Raw genomic sequence first — 20,406 nt, 5'->3', positions numbered from 1 at the left:
ATGAGCTGTGGTCTGTCTTCCTATCTCATACAACAAATCTCTGCCCAGAAACGGAAAGAGATGAAAGCAAAGGTGGCCAGCAGGTTACACGAATATTTCAAAACAATCAATCTCTTTTCTTCAAATTGTCAGCTTGAGCAAAAGCATAGCTGAATCTGCTTGTAAAGACAAAAGTGGGGTTACTTAATTATGTAACTGTGCCTCATAGACTGGCAGAGGAGGGGGACTGGACAAATCAATCATGAGCAAGGCCAGGAAAAGAGGAAGCTTAATGTAGTGATCAATGGCAGGCAACTAAACATGGCTTTTGGGCTGGTCACTGTCAGCAGCCATTTCAGAGATTCAGTTTATAGTCACCACATCACAATCCTCCACCCTTTCCCCAGCACAGTAGAAAAAAGGGGTCACCAAAATGATATCACACTTAAAAAAGACATTTAGACTTATTCTTTTTTTTTGAGGTAATGAGGGATACATGAAAGGCTAAACAATTTAAGATTGAGGTTTCAAAAATTAAATATTTTAAAATCTAAAAATTAAAAGAAAAAAGCAGCAAAACCTGCGTTCATTAAATATACCATCAATATTTTGGGCAGACTTTAACTGGATATGCTAGCAGATTCAGGAACAGCTCACTGAATAAAGGGGAGAGAAAAGAGGAAAGGAGGAAGAGGGAGAGGAGAAAGAGAGAAGAACCTTTCCTCAAAACAATCTTGTAGTTAAATATAGATTTTCATCTCTCAAATACATATTTAGTCACATTTTGGATTAAATGTAAACCTCTTGAGCTCTCTCAAGCTCCATGAGATTTCCTAGGGCAACTGAAAACCCTGACCCCCCTCCCCATCCAAAGGAGAGCAAAATGGTTCAATCCTATCATGCTCGCCACCCACACTGCAGACAGCAGCTCCCTCACAGCCCCAGCAAAAGGTGACAAAGCAGATACCTTTGTATCACAATGGCCACCTTTTCTTTTTCCCCATAAAATAATTAAACTGGAAGAGAGTGCTACCTTCTGAGGATCTTTGCTTAAGACCAATCAGTAACCCACCCACGCCCACTCAGACTTTAGGTTACATCCCAGAATAAAGAAGAGCAGAATAGCTAACCCCAGTTAATAATCTCTGAAGGTTGCCCCACTGACATTGCTCTTTTCCCACAACCCTATAGTCTTAGGACCAGGAGGGACTAGGATCTGAGCAATGAGAGCTGGCATTCTTACGGCACTTTCTGTTTAGGTTTCCTCCAGAGGCCTCCTGGCATAGAGGGAGAATTCCGCCTCAGACACTGACCCCGGGCACTCCATTTAACAGGTTGCAAGCTCAATTTCCCAATGTGTAAAATGGAGAGAACGGGAGCCCCTACCTTACAAGGTTGTTGTGAGGATTAAATGAGAACAACGTATGTAAAGGTTCTATAGCCTCCTGGCCTACAGGAAGGCGAGCTGCTGTTACTGCTGCTGTTACAGCCCCTGGGAAGCATCACATGATCCTTTCCCTTTGCAGATGAAGAGAATGAGGCCTAGGTTTCCAAGCCTGAGTGAGATGCACGCAGCCTCCTCTTCTCCCTCTCCTCAGAACCCTGGGCCTTGGCTGAGGTCTGGGAGCGTGGTCCTTAGCATGCCCCAGCCCAGGCCTCTCCCTCTGGGTGCTGCTGTCTCCCTCCATTAACACATAAGCTCCTGGACAGCAGGACTGGCTTGCTGCTTGTATAGGGAGCCCCAGTACTTTGTACAGTGCCAACATGTTGCTGTCCAGTTGTTTCATTGTGTGTGACCCTATGGACTTGTCAAGTGGGTTTCTTGGCAAAGATACCGGAGGGGTTTGCCATTTTCTTCTCCAGTGTGTCTCCATTTTACAGATGAGGAACTGAGGCAAATAGAGATTAAGTGACTTGCCCCAGGTCACATAGCTAGTAAGTGTCTGAGGCTGGATTTGAACTCAGTCTTCCTGACTTCTGGCCCAGCACTCTATGTACTGCACCACTCAGCTGCCCCATAGCAGGCACAAGGTAGGCACTTAAATATTTATTGGATTGGACTTAACCTCTGTCTGCCTCAGTTTCCTCATGTGTAAAATGGGGATACTAATAGCCCCTACCTCCCAGGGTTATTGTGAGGATCAAATGAGATATAATATTTGCAAAGAGCTTAGCACGGCGCTCGACAATCTGTTGTCGTTGAGCTCTTTTCAGTTGTGTCTAACTCTTGGTGACATTGTTTGGGGTTTTCTTGGCAAAGACACTAGAATGGTTTGCCATTTCCTTTTCCAGCTCATTTTAGCTATTATTTATTAATTACTGTTATTATGAGGATCCAATGAGATAATTGGGAAGCATTTAAGCACATTACCTGGCACATAGTAGGGGCTATAGAAATGTCAGCTATTATTATCGTTGTTGTTGGGATAAAATGAAATAATAATTGGAAAGCATTTAGCACAGTGCCAGCCCACAGTTGTTCAGTCATGCCTGACTAAATGACCCCATGTCTTCTTGGCGAAGATACAGGAGTGATTTGCCATTTCCTTCTCTAAATGAGGAACTGAGACAAACAATGGCTAAGGGAATTGCCCAGGATCACACAGCTAGTACAGTCTGAAGCCGCATTTGAACTCAGACTGTCTTCCTGCCTCCAAGCCTGATGCTCTACCCACTGTACTGCTTAGCTGCCCCAGCTGTCACACACAATAGGTGCTATATAAATGTTGGCCATGATTATTATGAGGATCAAATGAGACAATTAGAAAGCATGGTGTGGGGTACATAGTGAGCGCTTACATACATGGTCATTGTTGCTGCCACCGCCACCACCACCACTACCACTCCTCCTCTTCCTCCTCCTCCTCTACCTCCTCCTCCTCCCATTACTATCAGTCACTATCACTAACACGTGCCCAGCCTTGTGTGAAGTGCTGGGGTAAAAAGCAGACCCTGCCCTCAAGAAGCTCACATTCTAAGAAGCCTGATTTCAACTATGAGACTCTGGTACAAGGGCCCCTGACCACCCGCTCACAACAACAGACTGTGAGAGGGGTGCCTGACCTAGGATTTCAGCAGGAATGGGACACTCCAGGAAAGGAAATCCCCCCTTTCAACACAAATCAGTAATCTGATGAGCTTTCATGAAGGGATTCACTGGGAGATTAAGTGACTTGCCCAGGGCCCTACACCTGGAGGGGAGACTTGGCTCCTCCCACACCAAGCCGAGACCCTTTAGAAGAGTGAGCCATTTCCTCCCTGGGCCTCCACAGGGCCTCTTCTTCACCACCTAGGTGCCTGGCACATAGTAAGCCCTTAGTAAATGTTCCCTCCCTACCTGTGTCTGAATCACAAATTTCTGGAGAGCGCAAAGGACGCTTTGCACCTAAGATCCCACCTCTCATATGTCTGGATCCATCCCCACCATAACATACTTGAAAAGTGGTTGCCATTCTAGGCTTGACAACCATCCAACGATGGGGAACTTTCCAGTATCCAAGGAGTCTGCTGCCTCTCTAGAATGGCCAGGAAGCCTTGGGAAGCTCTAACAAAGTTACAAAGTTTTTCTTGACATCAGGCTTAAATTGGATTCTTTGCAATATTCCCCCTCTCAATCCTAGTTCCACTCTCTGGGGGCCAAACAGAACAAATCCAGTTACTCTTCTATTTCCTTCTAGTTTTCTTTTCTCCCAGCTCAATCTGCCCACTTTCTCCAGCTGTTCCCTCGCTGCCTTCCTCTGAGCACAGGACTCCAGAGGAAGCGGACCGAGGACAGAGCACCACAGGACTGTCACTTTGTCCTTCTGGGAAGCTGGGGCCTCTCTTACTGTAGCCCAGGATCACAGTGGATTTTCTGGCCGCCACATCCCTTGCAGGACTCACACTGAGCCTGCAGCCCTCAGAAAACCTTTTCACACCACCTCCTGCTGATTATGGGAGCACAGCTGTCCAGCTGGGTCTGGCTCCATGAGGCTGTCTCATCAGATTCTGAACTTTCCAGCTTGTCCACAAGAGCAGTAGGAGGGACTCTGCTAAAGCCCAGGTGACCTAGACCTCCCCTACCAGGTGAGCTTAGTAGGGCAATGCTTGTTCTTAATGAAGCATTTTTGGAATCCCTGATTTCCTTTCAGTGACAATCATTTCATTAACTGCTTATTCAATAATCTGTTCAGGAAACAAGTCAAGTTCCAGGATTATAATCTGCAAACCGTGTTCTCTTTATCCCCCTCCCCAATTACAGACACTTAGTAACCAATAAATATAATTTACTCAAATATATATACACACACACACACACACACACACACACACACACACACACGTTACTAAGGAAATAATGATTTCCTCAATGTGGAAGCTGTAGTGACACAGCTGGTGGCCCAGTGGGTAGAGTCCTGGATTTGGAGTCAGAAAGACCTGAATCCAAATCCTGGCTCTGACACTTACAAGCTGTAGGACCTTAGACAAGAAACCTAATGGTTCTCAGCCTCCATTTCCTCATCTGTAAAATGGGGATAACAATATCAGTCACCTTACAGGATAGTTGTAAAGACGGAGAAAGATAATATGAGGAAAGCAATCTGCAAACCTTAAAGCACCATATAAATCTTAACTATTATGATTCTACTGTTGACAACCATGTAATAAGTGGCAATATGCCGGGCATGGTGCTGGGGATGGGCGTGCAAAAAGGACACCAGCCTTCTGCTCCTGGAGCTGGGTGGGGGGGCAGGCTAAGGTGAGGCGGAGCAGGAGGAGGGTGCTGGCAGATAGATGGCTTCTTGCACAAAGGAGAGAAAGTCTCTGAGGCAGAGGGGAGGGTGGGGTACATTCCAGGCAGGGGGGATGAGTGTCCAGTGCACAGGGTGAGTATTTAGGTGAGGAACAGAGAGAAGGCAAGTATAGCTGGGTTCCTGACTGCAGGGAGTAACGTGGGCATCAGCTGGGAAGACAGGATGGGGCCAGATTGTGAAGGGCTTCAGAAGCTACAAGAGGGTGAGGTCTCTTTGGATATGTGAGGTCCAGATGTCTCTAGGATGTCTAGTTTAAAATGTCCAATTGACAGTTGGTGATGGGGGACTGAAGTTGAGGGGACAGAAGAGCTGGATACCTGGATCTGTGAGTCATCTGCGGAGAGAGGCTAACTATACTCACTAAAAGATTTCTCAACCACAGGAGATCAAAACAAGGTCTGTAACTAGTCAATTGGTCTTGTTTGGTGCCTGGCATATAGTAGGTGGAGGCAGCTAGGTGGTACAGTGGATAGAGTGCTGGGTTTGGAATCAGGAAGACTCATTTTCATGAGGTTAAATATGTCCCTGGACACTTACTAGCTGTATGACCCTGGGCAAGTCACTTAACCCTGTTTGTCTCAGTTTCCTCATCTCCCACAATGAGCTGGAGAAGGAAATGGCCAACCATGGCAGTATCTCCACCAAGTCCAAACGGGTCAGGAAGAGTTGGACACAACTGAAATGACTCAACACACAGTAGGTATTTAATAAATGTGTGCTAATTAACCAGAGGCTCAAAGGGCTTAAGTGGCTTGCCCATTGCTATAAAATTTATGTCAGAGGCAAAATGTGAACCCAGTTCTTCCTGGTTCCAAGTCTAGTCATAGATCTACTCTATTCCATTGCCTCCAAGTCCAATGATACTTTTCCTTAAATTTATTCTCACTGCTGTTTGATCTCTTTTCCAGACATGAGATGAGTTAATTTGTTGGGTAGTTTCTCAGTAATTTTTTGAAAGTCAACAGGAAAGAAATAGCCATATCTTAGCGACAAAAGCTAATATAATTTAAGAATTCTCTAGGCAGAGATAAAAGGTGCCATGATCAGAAAGCTCTTATCTTCAATTCCCTCATGTGCTTCAACTATCAAATGACAGACTACCCTTCCCAGCACTAAATACCTTCAAATCTCTAAACCCCAGCTCTGCTTTGACTGGACAAGAGCCCGAACTCTATTTATATGCTGACACCAAATTAACGAACTTGGCTTTCTCTCCTTCTGAACACTCTGTGGTCTCTGACACAGATGCTAGGTTTGGAAAAAGGGGAACATGAAAAGTAAGCAATGACAGAAAGCTTCCCAATCATATACTTAAACTCCCTTGGTTTTCCAGTTAATATTTATGAAAAATACAATTATACAAACATACTCTTCAAAATATTAATATTTTCTTCTAAAATAGATTAATGTTACACGAACTAATATTTACCTTTCTTTTTCTCTTTCTTTTTTTTTTTTAGGCAATTGGAGTTAAGTGACTTGCCCAGGGTCACACTGCTAGTAAGTGTCAAGTGTTTGGTCTGAGGTCAGATTTGAACTCAGGTCCTCCTGACTTCAGGGCCGGTGCTCTATCCACTGCACCACCCAGCTGACCCTACAGGAACTGATATCACTGGGATCAGTTAGATCCAGAGTGAGAACTACCTATATTGGTAGCTTAAGTTATTAGTGACATGACTTTATAGTTAAGATTATAGTGGACTTGGACTATAATAAATTAAAGGTATTACCACAAAACCATATTGATTGGGGGCAGTGTTAAGGAAGGGTATGCCTTCAGAACAAACCCTATTTATTAAGATTATCTGAACACAACCCAAATCCTGGTCTCCCTGCCTGAAGTACCTTGCCTTTTGGATCATTTTTCACTCAATTACCAAAATCATATGTCTAAATAAAGCACAGGTCTGACTCTGTCTCTCCTCAGTTCAATGAACTTGAATGGCTCACAATTAACTTTAAGACCAAACACAAGCTCCGCCTCTTGGCACTTAGCCCACTCTGCAGTTTCTGGTTCTGGCCAAACAAGGCTTTTAGCGCTGTTTTTCCCATGTGACATTCCATCTACCACCTCTGTTGCTTTGTACAGGTGATTGGTTGCCTATGCCTCGAGCACATGCTAAACTTTCCCCTCTACCTCACGGAACCTCGATTTTCCTTCAAAACTCAGTTCAAATTCCATCTCCTATGAGGCTTTATTGATTCTCCCAGCTGCTGCCTTCTCTACCAAATTACATTATATTAATTTTGAGAAACAGCATGATGTAATGGATAGAGAGCCAGCTTTGAGGACAAGAAGAGCTGAGTTCAAAATCTGCCTCTGACACATACTGGCTATGCAGCCCAAGGCAAAGCCAGTTGGGATTCCAGGCAACTCTTTCTAACACTATCAGTTTTTTTAAAAATTAATTTATTTTGATTTATCCACAATCACTTCCACATGCTTTTGAGTTGGAAATTTTTCTCCCCCTTCCTCCCCCCCACCCTCCCCAAGACGGTGCACAATCTGATATAGGCTTTACATTTACATACCCATTAAACATATTTTCACATAAGTGAAGTTGTAAGTAAAAATTAAAACCAATAGGAGGAACCATCAGAAAGAGGAAACAAGACTCAACAGAAGGTAAAAATAAGTGAGAGCGATTCGACTTCCATAGTTCTGTCTTTGGATGTGGACAGCATTTTCCATCCCGAGGCCTCTGGAGATGTAAGACTATCAGTTTTAAAGAGGGTGTTAAACCAACCCACACGGGTAGAGGAAACTTCCTCATCTAGACCTCCCCTATATGAATGATCACCCATCTCTACTTAAACATAAACAGCATGTGTTCACTTTAAGGCACCCTCCAAACCTTGCTTTCCCTATTTAACCGGCACCTTTACATCCTCCCCGCTGGTAAACCGGACTACTCCGTATACTCACCACATCCCCATCCTGGGGCTGTGATAGGTAAGCTTCTGAGGAGCTCCTATTTCTGCCCCACCTTCCCAGCTCTACTTTATGTCTTCCTTCATTGGAATGTAAAGGTCTTGAGAGCAAGGACTGTCTTGCCTATCTGTATCCCCAGTGCCTGGCCCAGTGTGACAGCCAGTGCTTAACACATGCCTGCTCTATTACCCACCCACCTATCTTTTTATCCATACACACATCTATCCATATGTTGTCTCCCCAAAATAAGGGAAGTTGCTCTATCCCAGGTGCTTAGCATGGAGTCTGGCCCACAGTTAAGACCCACAAAAACCCTGCCTCCTATCATCAGACTTCCTGTATGTCTGAACTAGGTAACAGGCTCTAAGGTATAGGATTTTTTTCTCTATGTTCATTTGACACCCTTAGAATTATCAGATAACACCATAAATCTTGTGGAATATATAAGAAAGATCACAGATGATTTGGTCATCGAGAATTCCTTCAGCTAGATGCGATTCCCTATTTGCTAAACTTCTCTCTCTCTGAACCCTCACGTGTACTTCACATACTCTGACTTTTACTGCAGGTACATATGGACGTGCCTTCTGTTTACAGCACCATGAGCTCCTTGAGACCAAAGGCTGTCTTTACTTCCCTTGCACAGTGCTCAGCACACAGTGAATGACTAATATGTAGAGTTGTTTAATTCATCCTCAGAACACAGGCTTTTCTACCTCGTTTTCTCATTTCTTTGAGGTATGAAGTAATTTAAATGCATATATATATATATATATATATATGTATTTCCTGAGTGCTTACTATGTTCCAGGTGCTGCACTAAGCGCTGAGGACAGAAGGACAATGAAGGAAACAATGCTCAGCCACAAGGCACTCACATGGGGGTGAGTGGGGGACAGAAGAAGCCCGTGTACAAAACGCACCCACCACAAACACAATGTTAACACGTGTATATGCTTATACTTCCACTCCTACCCTCCCTTGGTTAAATAAAAGGCACTAGCAGTTGGGGGGGAGGTCGAATCGGGAAAGGTTTCCTGAGCTGAGTCTTAAAAGGAGAGCGGCTTGGAGACAAAAGTGAAGGAGGGAGTGAATTTCAGGCTTGAGGGATGATGAATGTGGAGACACAGAAACTGCAGGTGGAGAAAAGGCCAGTTTGGCCTGATTAAGGAATGCAGTAGGGGAAGTAATGTCTGGAAAGGCAAGTCAGGTTCAGCTTCTGTCGGGCTTTAACAGCTAAATGGAGGAGTTTAGGCAACAGGAAGTCTCTGGAGTTGACTGAGCAGATGGGTCCCAAGTTCAGAGCAGTGCACAAGTAAAATGACTTTGGCAACTGATTTGGTGTGAGAGAATGAGAAGTGCCCCTGTTATTCCCGCAGCAAGGACTTTAAGTTATATTAAGGTTTCAAAGGAAAGTTCTAAAACTGTTATATGGTATATACTTAACACTCCAGTATTCAAAAGGTTTTAAAATTGCATATATACAGCTGGAATGATCCTCTATCTCCGGCAGCAGACACTAGGCCTTTTTCTCTACAAAACGGAAAAAAAAAAAACCAAAACCCAAACCAGATATCTTTTCTTCCACCACTACAAAGTACCATATGCATCAATTATATGTGAATGAAATAAACACAAAGTATTTTTAGCTTAATTCTCTTTTAAGAATTTCCTCTTCCAAAGTACTATGAGATGTTTTACCACACGGGAGAGCAGTTAGGAAAGCCAACAGTTTATCCAAGTGACTAAATAAATTCACAGTTCTACCACTGAAAAAAACTTAAAAACAGACTCTTTAAGAGAAAAATCTTTTCAAAACAAAATGTTTAGTTCTTAACAAAAGTTGAGCATAGGAAATAGTGACCTTTAACAATGGCCAGGCAAGCAAAGCCCAGGCATGACTAACCTCAGTGAGCTAGCTGAAAAATTTCCCTGGCTGACAAATGAGAGAACCTGAGGAAGCCAGGAAAAGGTGGCCCTCAGATAAGATTTACTAGTGGTCAGGACTTCAAGAGGGCAGCTGAAACCTTTCCTGTCAGGCCCTGATCCTAAAGAATTCTAACTAGCCCCCACACTTTTTTTTTTTGCATAAACATTGGATGTAGTTAAGTTTCTCTTAATGTGCAAAAGAACCTCTGTACCCAGTGATGAAATTGGGGAATGGTTTGAATTGAAGAACTATCCATTCAACTCCTGTCATGGGAGGTGCTCACAATTTTAAATAATGGCAAAGGCTCAAACTTCAAGAGTGCCTCCATGATAAACAAATCTCCACAGGGCCCTAAGGCTTGAAGTCTCCTTCCCCAGACCTGCCAGTCTTTGGCCTGCTTCTTCCAATCCTTCTGACAATATCACTGGTACCCCAAACAGTCATCAGAAAGGTGTAGTACTCCTCCATTAGGTCACTCTGGGAAGATGGTACTGGGAAGAGTGTAAACATGCCCACTGTCAAACACGTGCTTCTATGCCCCCTCGGCCTCTTACCTGGTGGGCAATCTCTCCCCTGACAGCAGCTGGGGTCTGATGTCCTCATCGCTGTAGGCTAAGGGCTTCTGGCCTCTTCAAAGCAAGAAGTGGCTCAAGTTGACTTCTTAGCTCCAAACATTTCATGGTCCGTCTTCTCTTTTTCCTCTGGAGGACTGACATTCTCTCTGACAAATATTGGTCTTCCCCTTCACCCAAAGATGGGGAAACTTCAGCCTCGAGGCCACGTGTGGCTGTCTAGGCCCTCAAGTGTGGCCCTTTGACTGAATCCAAACTTTACTACCTTAACTTCTTCCAAGCCTTTTCTTCTCTTTTTTAAAAAAGGTGACTCCTTTCCTCCATTTCACTGTCCCGGTGAACTAAGAAGGAAGAGATGTCTTCTGTGAGGTCCTATAGTTTCTTTTGAGAATAGGGGCCAGGCTGCTGGTCACGCCCAAACTACAAAAATGATGTGATGCCCTCCATGACAAAGGTCTCCCTGCTCTTCCAACTTCCTGGGAGGGAGAGGCTGAGACTTTGCTCTTTTTTTTGCTGTTTCAGCTCTGTTCTCTTACTGTGCTGGAGATGTGCTCTGTGTGTCCATGAAGGATTTGACTGCCAAGGTTTTCATTCTTTTCACCTTTTTAAATAGTTTAATCTCATAAGAGCCATAACCAACTGCTTCTCCCTTCTCTTACTCCTTCCCCTTCTACATTTCAAGTGCTTCACATGGTCTAGTTCTTCCATCTTGTCCTCAGACCCTTCAGCTTCTCTTCAGATTTTCCCAAATTCCCTTTTCCCCCAAATATAAACTTATTCATAATTCCAAAGCCTTCCAAATTACTTTCACAATTCCTCTTCTTTCAGAATCAGAAAACAAAATGTACAATGGCAGCCTTCTAATTCTTACAAAAGGTGAAATTCTTAGTAACAGAAATGAGATCAGTCTAAGTACTCATTCACATCAAAAAACAAAGAAGCTGAAAGTATCTACTCTCTGGTGTCGTGACATGTGACCAAACAAAAAGCCTGATTACTAGGCTCTTTAAAATGGATGGACAACTGGCTGGGCCCAGAACTGAGTAGGAAGAGGAGAGCAAGTTGTATCACACCTGACCCACAGATCACAAAATCCTATCTCGACAACAGTACTCTACCTACCAGCGATGCTTTCTGGTTGCAGATCATGAGCCTCCACAATCTCAGGAAAATCAAAATCGCCAAAAACTCAAAAGAGAAATTGAAGGTGGCATGGCAGATATAAGCAGGCTGCAAAGGAAAACAGCAATGACTTGTCAGGGAAGAGCAAGAAAATGTAGTACTGGGGGATAAAAAAGGGAGTAGACTGTTGGCCATGGGAGTCAGGAAGACTGGAATTCAAATCCTAGCCCAAACAGATAACAGGAAAATATGAATTTGCAATGTGCCCAGGTAGCACAAGTGTGAAATCTTCTCCAGTTGCACTGAACTGCTTGTGAGTAGACATGGAGAAAGCAGAAAGTGGGAGCAATCCAGGGCTAAGGCTTGTCAAGATGAGCAGTGACAGGTAACAAGGTAAAGGAGTCAAGAGCTGGAGGTGGCATAGAAATGAAAAGGCAAATTGCTGGGTTGGGGTGGAGAAAGAGGAGAGTAAACTCAGAGCAGGACTAATGGCCTCAGAAAACAGAGGGGTGGAGGAGATGAAGAGGGTGAAAAGCAGATTGGGGGGGAGGGGAGACATAATGGAGGTAGAATTTTAGGTGATGGTCAGACAGAAAAATGGCAGGGTTTCCAATTCAGGAAGTGAAGGCTTGTGGGTAATGGCATGGTCTGCTGTGTCATCATCCCTACAAGTGGCTGAGAAGAAGGTCACCAGAGCTAAGGAGGCTGAGGAAACAGGAAGGCAGGGTGAGATTGAAGGGAGATGCTGCATGAGACTAAAGTCCCCTAGGAAAACGGCAGGAGTAGGTGAGAAGAGGGAGCTGCTGGACCAGGTGGTAAACTCACGGAGAATGACTTGAGAGTTGGTATTCGTCACACATTATAATTTTGATGGGATGGAAACTTTTAACTGAACAGTTTTCGAAAAAGGAAAGGTTTACTTAAAGAGGCAAAAGGGAGTCTGAATGGCCCTGTGGAACCAGGAGCGTCCAGACTCCTCTTGCAGGCCTAGAGTGACAGGGATGGGAGGGAAGCTCTAGCCAGTGCTAGCGAGGTCAGCTAGTGATGACGGATCTTCAGAAAGGCACCAGATCTCAGGGAGAGCAACGGGATGGGCATCACTGGAGGGATCACAGATCCACATGGGTACTGACATTTATGGTTTAGGAGATAAGTGTCAGCTCCTCCAAGCAATTAACCTAGGAATCCAGGAAGGAATCTTGGTTCCAAGGTGGCTTTTGTGAGTAACTATACCAAATGCTTTAATGACATCTACAGTATTACTTTACTCTGTGACTTTTGTAATGCATGCCAGATGACCAACCAACTTAACATGGGGAGTCTTGTCCTTTACAGAGGGGTAAGAGGGCTGATATGTTCCAGGCATTTACAAATTTTTAAACTTATTCAGTCTATTAAGTTTCTAGGGAAGACCAGAGTTGTTATTTATATGCTTACAATAGGGCTATCATATTATCTACAACAGTTATCATTTATATACTGCTTTGAAGTTTAAAGTCCTTTACATGTTATCTCACTTGAGCCAAATACTCTGAAAACTTTGACATTTTATTAAAAATCAAATCACTATCAAAGTCTCTTATTTCCAAGAATAAAGCAGTCCATCCGAATCTGAAGCTTTAAATTCATAATGTTCCCTGAATCCAAAGCCAGCTGATTGCACAGGGCTGTTATAATTGATTAAACCAAAGCATCATTATAAAAATTGTGGTTTCTTAGTGGAACAGAGAAATAAGACATTTTTTTTAGCTTTTTAAATTAATTTTTAGTTTTCAACATTCATTTCCATAAGATTTTGAATTCCAAATTTTCTCCCCATCTTGCCCCTCCCCCCACCCCAAGACAGCACGCATTCTGAATACCCCTTCCCCCAATCTACTCTCCCTTCTACCACCCCTCTTTTCCCTTATCCCCTTCCCTTTCTATTTCCCCATAGGGAAGAATAGATTTCTACACCCCATTGCCTATATATATATATTATTTCCCAGTTGCTTGTAAAACCAATTTTTAACATTTGTTTTTAAAGCTTTGGGTTCCAAATTATCTCCCTCCCTCCCCACTCACCCTCTTTGAGATGGCAAGCAACTTGATACAGGTTATACACGTGCAGGCACGCAGAACACTTCCATAGTAGTCCAGTTGTGAAAAACTAACCATATTTCCCTTCATCCTATCCCATCCTCTGTTTATTCTATTCTCTCTTTTGAACCTGTCCGTCCTCAGAAGGGTTTGCTTCTGATTACCGCCTCCCCCAATCTGCCCTCTCTTCTATCATCCCCTACTCTCTTATCCCCTTCCCCTCTATTTTCCTGTAGGGTAAGATAGATTTCCATACCCAATTGAGTGTGTATGTTATTCTCTCCTTAAGCCAAATCCAATGAGAATAAGATTCACTCATTCCCTCTCACCTTCCCCCACTTCCCCTCCACTGTAAAAACTTTTTCTTGTCTGTGTTATGTGAGATAATTTACCCCATTCTACCTCTCCCCTTTTCCTTCTCCTAGTATAATCCTCTCACCCTTTAATTTTATTTTTTGATATTACCCCTGCATCTTCACCTCACCTGTGTCCTTTATCTATCTATACATATTTTTCACCTCCAACTACTCTAATACTGACAAAGGTTTGGTTACAAATATCATCTTTTCGTGTAGGAATGTAAACAGTTGAACTTTAATAAGTCCCTTATGATTTCTCTTTCCTATTTAACTTTTCATGCTTCTCTTGAGTCTTGTATTTGAAAATCAAATTTTCTATTCAGCTCTGGTCTTTTCATCAGGAATGCTTGAAAGTCCTCTATTTCACTGAATGACCATTTTCCCCCCTGAAGGATTATACTCAGTTTTGCTGGGTAGATGATTCTTGGTCGTAATCCTATATCTTTTGCCCTCCAGAATATCATATTCCAAGCCTCCCGGTCCCTTAATGTAGAAGCTGCTAAATCTTGTGTCATCCTGATTGTGTTTCCACAATACTTTAATTGTTTCTTTCTGGCTGCATGCAATATTTTCTCCTTGACCTGGGAACTCTGGAATTTGGCTACAATATTCCTAGGAGTTTTCCTTTGGGGATCTCTTTCAGGAGGTGATCTGTGGATTCCTTCTATTTCTATTTTACCCTCTGGTTCTAGAATATCAGGGCAGTTTTCCTTGATAATTTCTTGAAAGATGATGTCTAGGCTCTTTTTTTGATCATGGCTTTCAGACAGTCCAATAATTTTTAAATTCTCTCTCCTGGATCTATTTTCCAGGTCAGTTGTTTTTCCAATGAGATATTTCACATGGTTTTCTATTTTTTCATTATTTTGATTTTGTTTTATCATATCTTGATTTCCTTAAAGTCACTAGCTTCCATTTGCTCCATTCTACTTTTTAAGGAAGTATTTTCTTCAGTGAGCTTTTAGACTTCCCTTTCCATTTGGCCAATTCTGCTTTTTAAGGCATTCTCCTCATTGGCTTTTTGGACCTCTTTTTGCCATTTGGGTTAGGCTATTTTTTAAGGTGTTAATTTTCTTCAGTATTTTTTTGGGTCTCCTTTAGCAAGCTGTTGATTTGTTTTTCATGATTTTCTTGCATCACTCTCATTTCTCTTCCCAATTTTTCCTCTACTTCTCTTACTTGCTTCTCAAAATCCTTCTGGAGTTCTTCCATGGCCTGTGACTGATTCACATTTTTTTTTTTACAGGCTTTGGATGTAAGGAGCTTTGACTTTGTTGTCTTCTTCTGGTTGTATGTTTTGATCTTCTTTGTCACCAAAGAAAGATTCTATGGTTTGACTTTTTTTGTGCTGTTTGCTCATGATCCCAGCCAGTTACTTGAGTTTTAAACTCTTTGTTAAGGTAAGAGTCTGCTTCCAGTGTGGAGAATGTACTGTCCCAAGCTTTGGAGGTTTTTATGCAGCTGTTTTCAGAGTTACTTCTAGGGACCTGTAAGTTTTCAGTTTTTCTAGGCGGTATGATCAAAGGTGAAGTGTTTATTCGTTTCCTGTCCTGTGCTCTGGTGTATGAGTGACCATAAGCACTCTTTTCTGCCTTGGAACTGTGAGGAGAATTCCCTCTCCATGCCTACCACAACTTTCGCCAGGCCTGAGCTCCTTCTCACCCCAGAATCACTACCCAGGCCTGCAACCCAGATCTAAGCACAGGAAAAGGAAAAGAATCTTGCCTCAGTACCAGCAAAGAGATTCCTGCAGTCCCCCTCTGATCAGCAGCTCAATCCCCCTTCCATCTGTGGGTAGAGAGCTCCAGAAGCAGCTTTTGCCCCAGGGTTGGGTGGACAGACACACACACACACACACACACACACACACACACCCCCCCCTTCCTTTCCTACTGACCTCCTAAATTGTCTTTGGTGTTTGTGGATTGAGAAGGCTGGAAACCACCACAGCTCCCCTTAATTAAATCCCCTGAGCACTGTTCCAGGTTAGCTAAGGCTGGCTCTTTGCCTGCTCAGCCTGCATAGGATAAGCTGAACTACATTTGTTCATCTCCCAGACTAGCGCAACAGACTTTTCTTGCCTGGGCTGGAAATTTGTTTCAGTCTTTTTTTGGGTCCTGCTGCTCTAGAATTTCTTTAGAGCCATTTTTTACACATACTTGGAGGGGTTTGGGGGAGAGCTCAAGAAAGTCACTGCTTTTATTATGCCATCTTGGCTCCACCCCAAGAATTTTCAATTCAGCATTCCAAAGATACAGTTGCAATTAATTATCACCAGTAAGGTTCCTAAATTACAATAAAGATACCAATATTCTACTTCTGTAAAGTTACGGAATTCTGTTTTCCCAGATCAAAAATCTAATAGGAAACATTCCTTCCTTCTACAAGGCACAAAAATAAAACAAAAAAGGTAAGGAAGGGAATTTAATTAGAAACACTTGTTAGACTTTTAGAAATTTTTAGGGATACGCCAAGGTTCAGGTCAACAAAACATTAGATTCTAAAAATCTGATACCCTGTGGAGGCAACACTAGAGTGACCCCCCAGAGGATACTGTCCCCATTGCCCTTTTTAGGCCAACACTGTTCATGATTTTCACTTTGAGGAAAAAAAAAAGGTCAGATGAGAACACTTAGAAATTTTGGTCAAATTCCACCTTGAAATACTGTTTGAATTTGTAACTGAGTGTCATGATTTTGTGAGAACCTGTATTACAAACTTTTATACTCAAATCTCAACAGTTACCTCTTTCTCTCATCTCTATTAAGGTTTTTGCCAATCTACACTACAAGAACTGGTTTTCAAAGTGACATGTACATAATGATCAGGAAATGGAATACTTCCACTCTGAATAATCCTTGCTCAGCCTGGCTTAGTACAACCCTGTCCCCTGCCACTGCTACCTCTCCAGATTCTTATCTTAGTCTTTGTCCAAGGTTCCCAATAGATTTTCCACAAGGTTCTGCCCGTGTTCTAGTGGCCTGTTTATCCTTTTAGTGTTTGGGACCTACATCAATTGTGGGAGGCTAGTGGGCACCACAGCCCATGTAGGGCAGACACGAGTTAGGAAGATAAATTCAAATCTGGTCTCGGACACTGACTTGCAGTGTGATCCTGGGAAAGTCTCTTCATCCCAGTCTACCTCAGTTACCTCAACTGCAAAATGGGGATAACAGAAGCATCTGCTTTGCAGGGTTGTGAGGCTCAGGTGAGATAATATTTACAAAGTGCCAGGCACTTAGAAGAAGCTGGGTATTCTATGTCCAAATGGCTATTTGCTATTGCTATGATCCTCAGGGCAAATATCTCCAATGACACCACTACCATCTTTTCCCTCTGTTACTCCACCAAAATTTTCCTTTTATCAACAGTAAAGAATGCCAACTGATGGTGTCTTCCTATTAGTTCCTCTCCAAGGCTAGTTAAGATGTTCATAGGAACACTTTTTAAATCAATCAATCAATCAATCAATCAATCAGCGAGCATTTATTAAGTATCTATGAGGAGCCAGGCATTGCTCAAGGCTTTGGGGATACAAATACAAAGAATGAAACAATAACTATTCATAATGAACCTACATTCTGATGGGTGAAATAACAAGTACATAAAAAATACTTAACACAAATATAAAGTGAATAAATACAAATATGTGCAAACTCTTTAAATCCAACATAGTTTGAGAGGGAGGACACCAGTAGTTGGTGGGATCAGGAAAGGCTACATGCAGAAGACGGAGGCTAAGCAACATTGTAAAGGATGAGAAGCGTTCCACAAGGCAGAGATAAGGAGATAACACCTGCAGGTGATCAAGGTTTGAGATGAACTATATGATCATATCTACCTCACACTTACACAATTCTGCTATAGTTAACATATACATTCAAAAACACTAAGTGGCCCTCCCTATAAATGAGCAAAACTCAATTTACAAGTTCAATACGAATTTTATCATCTGAGATTTTCTCCCCATGCAACCCATCCTGCCAAAGCCTCCAGCCTCCTTTAGGAAGCAGATAAGCCATGTGGCAGGCATAACCAATCATGGAACATTAGGGTTAAATGGGACCACAGAAGTCCCCTTGGTGCACTCAGCGGTCCTGCTTCCAGTGCAGCCCAACCCACCCTCACAGCCATCAACCAGAGAAGCAAGTCTTGTGAAGCAGGGGACGGCCACCCCTACCAAATGTCACCACTGCTGCTTCCAGAGCAGGCAGGCCAGCCAAGCTGAAGGAGAGACAGGAGGCAGCTCAAACCACCACCACCACCTCCCCATAGACCCTGATGAGAGCAGTCCAGGCCCCTGAACCCACGAACCTTGGGAACAGCCAGAATTTTAGTCCAGTGCCCTCAGCCATCCTCCTGGCCCTCTCCAATAGTTCAAATGGTTCTGCATCAGAAATGGATATGATTTTATTGGTGGACTTGACATTAAAGAGGAGGCATTTCCATCAGCTTTGCTGCAGTACCCAAAGGACCCTGGCACCTTTCCGTATGACTTGTAGCTGAAACCTTCCCTAGGCAGGGTCTCCCTCCACTGAATAGGAGCTCTTGGAGAACTGGAACAGTCTTCCTCTTCTCTTTCTATCTCCCTACAGTGCTTTGCACGTAGGAAGCATGTAACAAATGCTTTGTTCATCTATGGACTCATTCATTAATTTGTATCCAAGAGATTGCAGTCCTAGCATCCCTGACAGATTATCACCAGCCTCAGCTTGAATTCCTCCAATGATAGGGAGCTCACTGCTTTAAGAGAAGTACTGTTCATGGTTGGAGAGCTGTAACTGTTAGAAAAATATTCCTTATACTTAGGCAAAACATATCAGCTGGTTCTGGTTCTGCCCTTTGGGATGACATGGAGCCAATCTATCTCCCTTCTGCATGGAAGTCATTAAAACGCTGGAAAACAGTCATCATGTCTACTAACCATTAATCTCTTCCCTTATCCAAATATCTGTAATCTCTTCAAAAGCATAAATCATCTCTTTTGGCATAACACATATTCTAAAGGTCTCAATTAATGATTATGTTAATGGAAATTATGAATTATGGAGGGTAAAGTAAATGTCCCACAGTCACTGAATGTGTCAGTGAGTCCCACAGACTCACCAAACCCTATCTGCAAGTGATTTATATTTGGTGGGGGAGAGGGAAAAAGGGATTTATATGTGCTCTCTCCTCTAATAAGATGTAAGCATTTGGAGAGAAGTGATTTTTCCTATTCACTCTATTTGTGTCTCTGTGCCAAGCACCATGCCTGCCTTGAAAGGGGTGCGTGAAAAATGCTTTTCCATCAATAACTTTCATGGCACTAGAGAAGGGCCCCAGGGCTATTTAGGGGTCCCTCAGACACCATCTCCTCCAGTCCCCTGACAATCTCCAAGTTCTGAAGGAGATGGGAGGGGGGGTCCGCGGCTTTTTGTGTATGTGCTCTCCAGGGCCTCTTAGGGCGTGTAATAGCAAGCTTGTCCATATCAGGACTACAACACGGAAACAGCAGGGCTTTGCACTGGTGGGGCCAATTCTTTCCCCAGGTAGTTTCATATCATTGCCGAGAGGCCATACTTTAAAAAAAGGAACAATGTGGCAATAAAATACTTTAGGTTCCTTCCTCTTGGCAGAGCCAGCTGCCATCCTGCTGGGACTGGAGAGATTAAATCAGCCTGTCTGTGGACTTGAAAATGGAATTAGGTGGTACAAGCCACACTTACTCTCGTGTGTGTGTGTGTGTGTGTGTGTGTGTGTGTGTGTGTGTGTGTGTGTGTAAAGTCAGCTTATTCAGATAACACCAGAATTACACATTCTACCCATGCTTCAAGGCCTGGCTCAAGGCCTGCTTCATGCATTTGACAGGTGTCCATTAAGCTCCTATTATGTGCTAGGAAACTGGAACAAAAGCCAAAAGAACAAGTCACTATTCTTGGGGAGCTTACAGTCTCTTCAAATACTTTCTCCATGTCCATGAGGACTTATAGGACCCCTCTATGGCTCAAACATCCTTCTGAACAGATCATGAACCCATCTGATCATGGATCAGACGTACTGCTTTGAAAGATATGGAAACTCATTAGAAATAGCACATTACACTATTCTTATAGTGCCAGATACTTACATGTTCCTTTCTAAATTTAGAGGACAAAGGCTTTTATGCAATTGCTACCACTGAACACTCTGGCCTTGGTTTTGGAATGGAAGAAGAAACCCTAGGTCCTACATAAACTTAAGTAGCTAAAAAAATCCAGCATAATAAACTTTCTTTTTTATTCTACCTGTCACCTAAGTACAGTTAGGGCCAGAATAGGATAGTGAGTTAGACATTTTCTGGCTGCAGATGGGCTTAGAACTTGTGGAAATTTTCAAGAAAGCGAAATATTAACCGGTTATGTCAAACTGTCTACAAGGTGACACAGAAGTCCCCTGAATGCTACGCCTTCATTCATCTCTAGGGATTATGAAGTCCTGGACAGGAAAATGGTGTCTGAGAATGGGATTTGGCTTTTAGGATTCCAGCTTAAGATACAGGAATGAAGAGTTTTTGCAAAAGGGCACTATTAAGTCTAACGAGGACTGGGAAAAATACATTTTGTCTTAAAGATACTGATCTTAGGGGATGGTTGGTGGTGTTTTGTTTTTAAACAGAAAC

At 43.0% G+C, this 20,406-nt stretch overlaps 1 protein-coding gene across 4 annotated transcripts in view; it reads right to left on the bottom strand.

Moving 5' to 3' along the window:
- The window catches only part of REEP3 (receptor accessory protein 3), a 93,184-nt gene that overhangs the window by 68,112 nt on the left and 4,666 nt on the right, over window positions 1-20,406 (bottom strand). For 2 of the 4 annotated variants that reach the window (XM_020998170.2, XM_078150741.1), the window contains exon 2: window positions 11,329-11,436. The exons of the other annotated variants lie outside the window; for them this stretch is intronic. The gene's annotated coding sequence lies outside the window, so the exon portion shown is untranslated. The remainder of the gene's footprint in view (window positions 1-11,328; window positions 11,437-20,406) is intronic. 4 annotated transcript variants of the gene reach the window in all.

Source organism: Phascolarctos cinereus, unplaced genomic scaffold, assembly GCF_003287225.1.
Source record: "Phascolarctos cinereus isolate Bilbo 61053 unplaced genomic scaffold, phaCin_HiC Scaffold_3;HRSCAF=262, whole genome shotgun sequence".
NCBI lineage: Eukaryota > Metazoa > Chordata > Mammalia > Diprotodontia > Phascolarctidae > Phascolarctos > Phascolarctos cinereus.
The sequence above is the reverse complement of the archived record's forward strand: the minus strand, read 5'-3'. Positions and strand labels throughout refer to the sequence as shown.